Raw genomic sequence first — 9,763 nt, forward strand, 5'->3', positions numbered from 1 at the left:
TTGTGTCGAAAGCCTTTAGCCAACTTTTAGACCTTACTCCAACCCCGTTAGACGCTAAGTTTCCTGTTGAATTAGCTAACGGTAAAACTGTAGTAACAACTCATATACTTGCGGGATGTAAGTTGAAACTGTCAGGTCATGTCTTTGACATCGACCTTATTCCTTTTACGCTTAGTAGTTTCGATGTCGTTGTCGGCATGGACTGGTTATCCGAGAACCGAGCGGAGATTATATGCCATGATAAGATAGTCCATATTACCACCCCTTCCGGCGAGATCATTTCGGTCCGAGGCGAGAGAAGCGGCATGACCACCAGCGTCATTACCCTTATGAAGGCACAGAAGTATCTACGAAAGGGTCATCCGGCAATTTTGGCGCAGATTGTTGAGAAACCCGCGGAGGAGAAACGAATTGAAGATATACCTGTTGTGCGAGACTTCCCGGAAGTTTTCCCAGAGGATTTGCCCGGACTCCCTCCTATTCGTCAAGTCGAATTACAAATCGAGTTGACACCCGGTGCAGCACCCATAGCACGAGCCCCGTATCGGCTCGCACCGGCGGAACTTCACGAGTTGTCCACTCAGTTGCAAGATTTGTTGGATAAGGGTTTTATCCGACCTAGCTCATCGCCATGGGGAGCCCCTGTCTTGTTTGTCCGAAAGAAAGACGGGACTTTCCGAATGTGTATCGACTACCGGGAGTTGAACAATGTGACGGTCAAGAACCGTTATCCTTTACCCCGAATTGATGATTTGTTTGACCAGCTTCAAGGATCGAGTTACTACTCGAAGATTGATCTACGATCCGGTTACCACCAGCTGAGAGTGCGCGAAGAAGATATCTCAAAGACGGCTTTCAGAACACGGTATGGTCACTACGAGTTTTCGGTTATGCCTTTTGGCCTGACCAACGCGCCAGCCGTATTTATGGATCTCATGAATCGAGTATGCAAGGCGTACCTCGACAAGTTCGTGATTGTTTTCATCGATGATATTCTCGTCTACTCCAAGAACGAGACTGACCACGAAGAGCACTTAAGGGTAATTCTGGAAATATTGAAGAAGGAACAACTGTATGCTAAACTCTCGAAATGTGAATTTTGGCTTCGCGAGGTTCACTTTTTAGGACATGTGATCAACGAGAATGGTATCCATGTCGATCCCGGTAAGGTAGAGGCCATCAAAAACTGGGAAGCACCTAAGACTCCGACTGAGGTGCGACAATTCCTAGGACTGGCCGGCTACTACCGGCGTTTCATCGAGGGATTTTCAAAAATTTCTCAACCCCTCACCGCTTTGACCCACAAGGGCACTAAGTACAACTGGGGTGACGCGCAAGAATCCGCTTTTCAACTGTTGAAAACCAAGCTTTGTAGCGCCCCTATTTTAGCCCTCCCCGAGGGAATGGAAAATTTTGAGGTACACTGTGACGCATCTATACAAGGTCTCGGTTGTGTGCTGATGCAACTCGAGAAGGTTATAGCCTACGCCTCTCGACAACTACGGGTTCACGAGAAGAACTACACGACCCATGATTTGGAACTTGGAGCTGTGGTGTTTGCTCTTAAGATATGGAGGCATTACTTGTACGGTACCAAGTTTACCATTTACACCGACCACAAGAGTCTCCAACATATCTACGATCAGAAGGAGCTGAACATGCGACAGCGTCGTTGGGTCGAGTTGCTTAAAGATTACGATTGTGCCATCAAGTACCACCCTGGCAAGGCCAATGTGGTGGCCGACGCCCTCAGCAGAAAAGAAACAGATAAACCCAGACGGGTGAGAGCATTGCAACTCACGATTCATGCCAGCTTACCCGATCAGATTTGCGATGCGCAACTTGAAGCTTTGAAAGATGAAAATCTCCCATCGGAACTCATGCGGGGCATGAACAAGCAACTTGAAACCAGATCGGACGGGATCCGATATTTTGAGAACCGGATTTGGGTTCCACGATACGGAGAGTTGAGAACTCTAGTGATGGACGAAGCTCACAAGTCCCGATATTCTATCCACCCTGGCTCAGACAAAATGTATCATGATTTAAAGGCACTTTACTGGTGGCCGAACATGAAAGCCGACATTGCCACCTACGTGAGCAAATGCTTGACTTGTGCCAGAGTCAAGATAGAATACCAGAAACCATCTGGTCTACTGCAACAACCGGAACTCCCAATGTGGAAATGGGAGCACATCTCAATGGATTTTATTACGGGTTTGCCTAAGACACCGACTGGATGCGATACCATCTGGGTGATCGTTGACCGGTTGACTAAATCGGCACACTTCCTAGCATTTAAGGAAACGGACAAAATGGAAAGACTGACTCGCGTATACATGAAAGAAGTGGTGTCTAGACACGGAGTGCCTGTCTCGATCATTTCCGACCGAGATTCTCGTTTCACCTCGCACTTTTGGAAGTCGCTGCAAAGCGCACTGGGCACCCGTCTTGATATGAGTACAGCATACCATCCTCAGACGGATGGGCAAAGTGAACGGACTATTCAGACCCTGGAGGATATGTTGCGTGCATGCGTTTTAGATTTCGGAAAAAGTTGGGAACCCCACTTACCCTTGGTAGAGTTTTCGTATAATAACAGCTACCACGCAAGTATTAAGGCAGCGCCGTTTGAAGCGCTGTACGGACGGAAGTGTCGATCACCACTCTGCTGGGCAGAGGTGGGTGACAGCCAAATCACTGGTCCGGAACTGGTACTCGAAACCTCGGAAAAGATTGTTCAAATCCGAAATCGCATGGCAGCAGCACGAGATCGCCAAAAGAGTTACGCCGACAAGCGCCGAAAACCTCTCGAATTTCAAGTGAACGATCGGGTGTTACTCAAAGTCTCACCTTGGAAAGGTGTGGTTCGCTTTGGAAAGCGAAACAAACTCAACCCACGGTATGTTGGTCCGTACCGGATAACTGAGCGCATTGGCCCGGTGGCGTACCGACTGGACCTACCAATAGAACTCAGTGGCGTACACAATGTATTCCACGTATCAAATTTGAAGAAATGCCTATCTGATGAATCCCAAGTAGTCCCTTTGGAGGAACTACAAGTTGATGAACAGTTACGTTTCATTGAAGAACCAGTCGAGGTTTTGGACTGGGAAACCAAAACGCTCAAACACAGCAAAATTCCAATCGTTAAGGTTCGTTGGAACTCGAGACGTGGACCGGAGTTCACGTGGGAACGCGAGGATCAAATGATGAAAAAGTATCCTCACCTTTTTGAAGGGCTAACCAAACACCGAAAACCGCGAAACCCGGCAAACCGTCAAACATCACCGGAGGTATGAATTAAATTTCGGGACGAAATTTCTTTCTACTAGGGGATGATATGACAAACTGAAAATTTTTTTTTTTACTCTTTCAGACTCTCATCACGACTTGACTCAAATTTTCGGGACGAAAATTCTTTAACATGGGAATGATGTGACAATCGTCAATTTCAGGTTAACTCCGTTAACTCAACTCCGTCAATTCAAACTTTAAGATCCTTGAATCTATAACGCACACATCATTACATTTAAACTAGGGTTTAAATGACGCTTAACACTTACTACATGTGTAGTCTTTCGGGATTTGCACCGAAACGCAAACGAGTTGACGCAAACGATTGATAAATAAACGAAAAACGTCAAAACAATAATTATGTGATAATTATGTGTTAGACTTATGTGTTATGTGATAACATGATTATAAACGTTAACTCAAGACGAAAACAAGCTAGTTAGGCTAGAAAAACAACACTTGAAAGTAGAGGGACTAGAGTGTAACTTGTATATCTATAAATATAACCTTAACACTTAACCCTAACTTATTATTATAAACCTACAAGCTCCGATCGGCCCCTCCCTTGCTCCCTCTTGGCTGCCGTCCACAAGCACACACACATACAAGCCCTAATCAAGTGTTTAATCCAAGAACTAGGTGCTAGGAAGGTATAATTGATCATCCTTTACCTTCTTCTTGTTTAATTTTGATGTTTAATGGGTTAATTAAGAACCCTAGGCAGCCGATTTTTATATGTATGTATGAGTTAACATGATGGTTGTTGAATTCATGATGATTGATAACTAGTATTGATGTTGTTGCTTGATTGATTGTTGTCTTTGATTTGAGTTAAAACACAAACCCTAATCTTGTATGTATGGTGTAATTGATATGCATGGATAGTGGTTGTAGTGTCTAGCATGTTATATGATTGATTTATGGTCCATAGATAGTTAAATTGTTGAGTTTTGATGTGAACAGATTCTGGACAGAATGTGTATACGATGTTTAAGTGACTGTAACGAAGTGTAAACGTGAAAATTGGTTGAGATTGTGGGTACTGCAGTAAACTAGGTTGAGTCTAGTTTCTATAAAGTATAAGTTTGTAATTTTTGGACAAGTAGAAGTTTACTTTTATGATTTTACAAAAACGTTGTGCAAAGCTGAGCTGTTAGACCTGCTATTAGGTTATGTTGTAAATGTTATATCTCATGAACTACGAGACCAATTGGGTTGGTTCCACTTCTGGAAGTTGACTCATTGAGTTAGGAACCAAACCCAAGTGGTCTTGCATTTATTGAATTTTTCGTTTAACGGAAATTGCAAATAACATTCTGTTGCGCATGAATCTGACTGATATGAGTTTACTGTAGTGTTTTGATCATTATGAGAAATCTATATGGAATAAAAATAAGATAAAATATGTTCTGGAAACCTAAGACATGTATGTTTCAGTGGTGATTTTTGGAGAATTAATTGAGATGATATGATTGGTGAAATAGTACAATCTTTTAAGTAGAAATTCTGTCACAGTGAAACTAGCTGCTGAGTTGTGTATAAATGCATGAAATATGATATTTCTTATATAATTGTTATGTTTTGACAAAATACCCTTGCGGGGAATAGTTGCAAATTGATTTCCATGATTTGACCAAATTGCCCTTATGGGGAATAATGGCTAGTAATTGTTATTTGTTGACCAAAATGCCCTTACGGGGATAATTGCTAGTAAAGTATGTTAGTAATACATGACACAAAAGTAATTGTTCACTCACGTATCGTATCACAATTGTACTTGTTTAAGTCACACACGATTCACAAACGAAACACGAAACATGTTACGTGCATAGGTATTATGTGCCGAGTCTAGAGACTCGTTAAACATACCGATACTTAGAAAATCTCTTTGTTATTTAGAACGCTAGAGAGTTTCTACGATGCGCATCACTTGGTGATCTAATTCGGGATATTCTTTGCAAACAGTGAGTTCACTTACCCCACTCTTAAACTGTTTTCAAACGTTTTTCACTTGGGGGAGATAACATACTCCGATAAACGCATTTTTGAGATAAACGCATATTTAAGATTTTGTTATAAATTATATATCACTTGTAAAGACTAAGCGGCAAACGTAACATTTGAAGTCCCACACATCGAACCGGTTAATATTTAGAATAGCGAGTCACTGTTGAGTAGTACTACTGGGTTTGACAAACCCCACCCGACGCTAAGCTCAACTGGAGGTTGAGTGGGTGTAATTTTGGCTAACACTTACCATGGTCTGGATTGACCTGGTGACGGGCACTTGATAAATAGTCAGCTTCGGTGTCGAACCACTTAGTAATACTTGTTGTATAGATTAGCTACCTATCGATATATAATTTGACATAACATTATCTGGTAACGCAAAACGCCGTAACGTGGTTACGCAAAACGCAAAACGCCGTAACGTGGTTACGCAAAACACTTAACGTAAACGCTGAATGCAAACGCTAAACGATTTATCTTATATAACTTGTGAACTCACCAACCTTGTGTTGACACTTTTAGTATGTTATTCTCAGGTAGCCGAGGCGGGCGCGCGGTTTAGGAGCATGCATTAAATGAAAACACTTTTATTCTGCAAACTTATTTTTAACAGTTATCTTTGGTTTTAAGTCGTCCTGCGTGACGCAACTTTTGAATTAAGGTTTTTACGCTTCCGCACTTATTTGCATTTAAACGTTTTTATGGTTTGATTATAACTGATGATTCCGATTCTGTCAGTTCACACCCTCTGACGGTAAAACTCCGTGAGTGGATTTTGAGGGTGTGACATGGGAGAAAGAGCTAACCATTGAAGACATCTTAAGACTCCTGACAATTAACAAAAAGTTGTATTTACCATCCTCACCATCATTAACTTTAACCCTTGCACCACCACAAAATACCAAAATCCCTTCTCACCCAAAACCAACCATTATTACCTTCTGATTTATGCAACCCTTCACAAAGGTGGAGATTTGAACTTGTTACAAGCTTATTTATCACAGGTTATGTATTGACAAAGAGTGTTCACATACATACATCACAGATATGATCAGATATAAAACCGAGTGTGAGTGAACATTGTGAGAACGTGATGTTCGGCATAAATAGAAGCTCATAAAAACAAAATTGCCTTTTTATTTATCACTACATATATTCCTATGAATTAAGGTTGGTTATTTTGTTTCCATTTTATTGTAACTCTTTTAGTGGATGTTTAGGCTATAATCCAAGCTTGCTGTGTTTAGAGAGTATTTATAAATAGATTGCTTGAGGACAAGCAATATTCAAGTGTGGGGATGTTTGATGTACATAAATTTATACATCTTTTTAGCATCAAATAATCTCTAAAAACTGCAAATTCTATCAAATAACACAGCACATAAGACTACTTATCATACTAAAATGTAATTTCAGGTGAAACCAAGTCCCAAACGAAGAAACAAGCGAAAAGACAAAGAAAAACAGAAGAAAACACAAGAAAAGATAGAAACACGCCCCAATGCCTCAAGAAACACGCCCCCGTGCTTATGAACACCAGAAAAGACAAAAATCTACAAGAAAGGACAAAAACTGGGAATAAAAGCACGAGGTCGTGCCCCTTGCCCATGGGGCTGTGGTCATACATAAGAAACGACAAAACAAATCCGACACATGTCATAATAAAACATGGGGGCGTGCCTACGTAAGCATGAGGCCGTGCCCCTCACCAGATTGCCTATAAATAGTAGCTCATGTTGCACTCATTTGGTGTGCCTTGAAGAGAGTTCTATCCGGTTTTCACTTATAAAAACACACACTAACACCCATATTGAAGATCTAGTGAAGAGTTTGAAGGCTTGGAGATCATCGTCATCAACCATCATCATCATCATCATTAAGAAGGAATTCATCCACATTTGGTTAGATTGGTCTAGTTTAATCATGTGTTTGCTACTATCATCCATTCTAATGTTCATAATAATGCTCATTATGAGCTAAACTCCATTTACCATCTAATATCTATAAAGAAGCTTTGTTATACTTGAAAATTATATAAAACATGTGGGTTAGTCTAGTAAAGTACATGGTTATCTTACAATTATCTTTTGATGAGAAGTGTTTCACCATCTTAAATCAACAATTCAAAGTTGGTGATTGTCAATTCTATTGGCGATCATTCATGATCGATTCATGTTCTTAAAAGTTAGAAATTCTTTGATAACTTATCAAAACATGGATCCTTATATTGTACTTAGAAATTATGAGATATAAGTTATGATCTATTTCCCTAAGTTTTGGTAATCCGAAAATGGCATGGCTTAGGATATTATGCTAGTTAAAGAAATCATATGTTAACGAAATGTGTAATTATAACCTACTTAAATCAACCAAGGGGAGGTTATGTGATGAACTATAACCACCCGAAGTTGTTAGAATTGATATTTGAGAAATCGAAGTCAATCCTAATCTTTCTACTTTACGAAACAACTTGCCAACTTAAATTGACATTCTTGCGGTAGCATGACATTAGGAAAGGGTCAACTTTAAAATGTGCATGCTACTCCTCTTTTGTCATAGATGCTTGCTTAGAAATGAGGAGATATCTATCATATATTATTACGGCAAGTTTTACCACATGTTTACATATTAATTATCAATGATAAAATGGAGTGGACTCTTGATCTTAGATGGTAACCTTCATATAATTGAACTACTTGTTTAGAATCTCTCGTCTTGGTTACCTATATATTATATATAAGTATTTATAGTTTATAAAAAGTTCAAAAAATAAACCCCAAATATGATTAAAACCTCCTATTAAAGTAAAACGACGATTCATTATTAGAAACATTTGTGTCCACGGATCGATACTTGGTTCTTACCAATAATATTCTATATATACGATAGGTACACTTTCCTATTTTGTGTGTGTTTAGTCTTCATAGAAATCACTTTTTTAAAAATTTAAAACACGATCTTGTGCAAAAGCTAAATATCCAATCCGTTATGATTTTACTACCACACGCAGCACACATCATGCCTCTACCCATGAACAATCTTCAAGCGCCATACGAACACTTGTTTGTTCCATTTGAGACAGAAAGCAAGTGTATTTTGCGAAATTTGTGATTCCCGATGAATGCATATTGGCATTCGCACACAATACATTAATGTCACTTGAAGTAGCAATATGATGACGTGGTTGCACACCAACATCAAGATCAACAATGATGTTGTCCTAAGGATGATACGTGTGAACTCTAAGTGTCGGATTCTCATGCACAACAACATTATCAGTTAAATTAGTCAAATTCTCTTCAGCATCATGAGTCATGAATTTCAGGGAATAAAGCTGAAGAGGAATCAACAAAATGACCATCATCTGACGAAATAGAGATAACATCAAACGTATCAGGAAGATCATCTTGTGTAACATCATCATAATTAGAAACTGAAGACCTTGGTGTTGAAAATTGATCTTCGAAATAAGCATGCACCAAGTCTTCATCAGGTTGATCAACTATGGGAGTAAACGAATTAAATACACTTTAATAATCAAAAATCCAATCAGGACCTTTTCCAGCTGGCGATGTTGTGTATCGTTGACAGTCAACATGGTACAACTCTTCAACACAACCCTAAGTAAAACTGAAGACCCGTTTCTTAGGTGATGCATAACCTAGGTAATAACCTTCAATTGCTTTTTCCTCGAATTTTCCCACATCTCTTTTCAACATAGTCCAAGGACACCAGAATGGTTCTAAAAAATTCAAATTAGTTTTACAATTGTTCATAGACACATAACTTGTCTAGTGTAGCTTCTTCACAGTTAAAACACGATTAAGCGTGTAGTAAGCAGTGTGCATCGCCTCACTCCAAAATTGGACAGGAAGCTTTGAATCTGCCAACATTGTTCTTGCAGCTTCAATAAGTGTTCGGTTCTTCCTTTCAGCAACACCATTCTGTTGAGGTACATATGGAGCACTATATTCTCGATGAATTCCTTTTTGAATACACAAGAATTCCAATACAGTGTTATTGAACTCCCTACCATTATCACTCTGAATACGTCTCACCTTTTGTTTGTACAGTGATTCGATCTTTGTGATTAGATTTTGCATAAAAATAGGTGTATAATCTTTAGAACTCATAAATAACACCCACGAATATCTTGAATAGTCAGCATTGACAAATAGACAGTACCAATCTCTGGCAATACTCACACGATTCACGGGACCAAACAAATCCATATGAAGTCGTTCTAGAGGAGTATCACAGAAATTAATTAACTTAGACGGGTGTGACTTCTTTTTCTGTTTGCCCTTTTTGCATGCAACACAGTGATCGGTCATCTTGAAGTGTTTTAGGGAAACGCCGTTAACCAAATGATTTTCCATCTGATAATTCATCTTTCTGACCTGAATGTGACCCATATGCTTATGCCACATAATCAGGTCTTTCTTAGTTTCTTTTA

The sequence above is a fragment of the Bidens hawaiensis genome, unplaced genomic scaffold (assembly GCF_021521415.1).
Source record: "Bidens hawaiensis isolate Kalapana, Puna unplaced genomic scaffold, B.hawaiensis_p1.1 tig00005897_1, whole genome shotgun sequence".
In the NCBI taxonomy this organism is placed as follows: Eukaryota; Viridiplantae; Streptophyta; class Magnoliopsida; order Asterales; family Asteraceae; genus Bidens; species Bidens hawaiensis.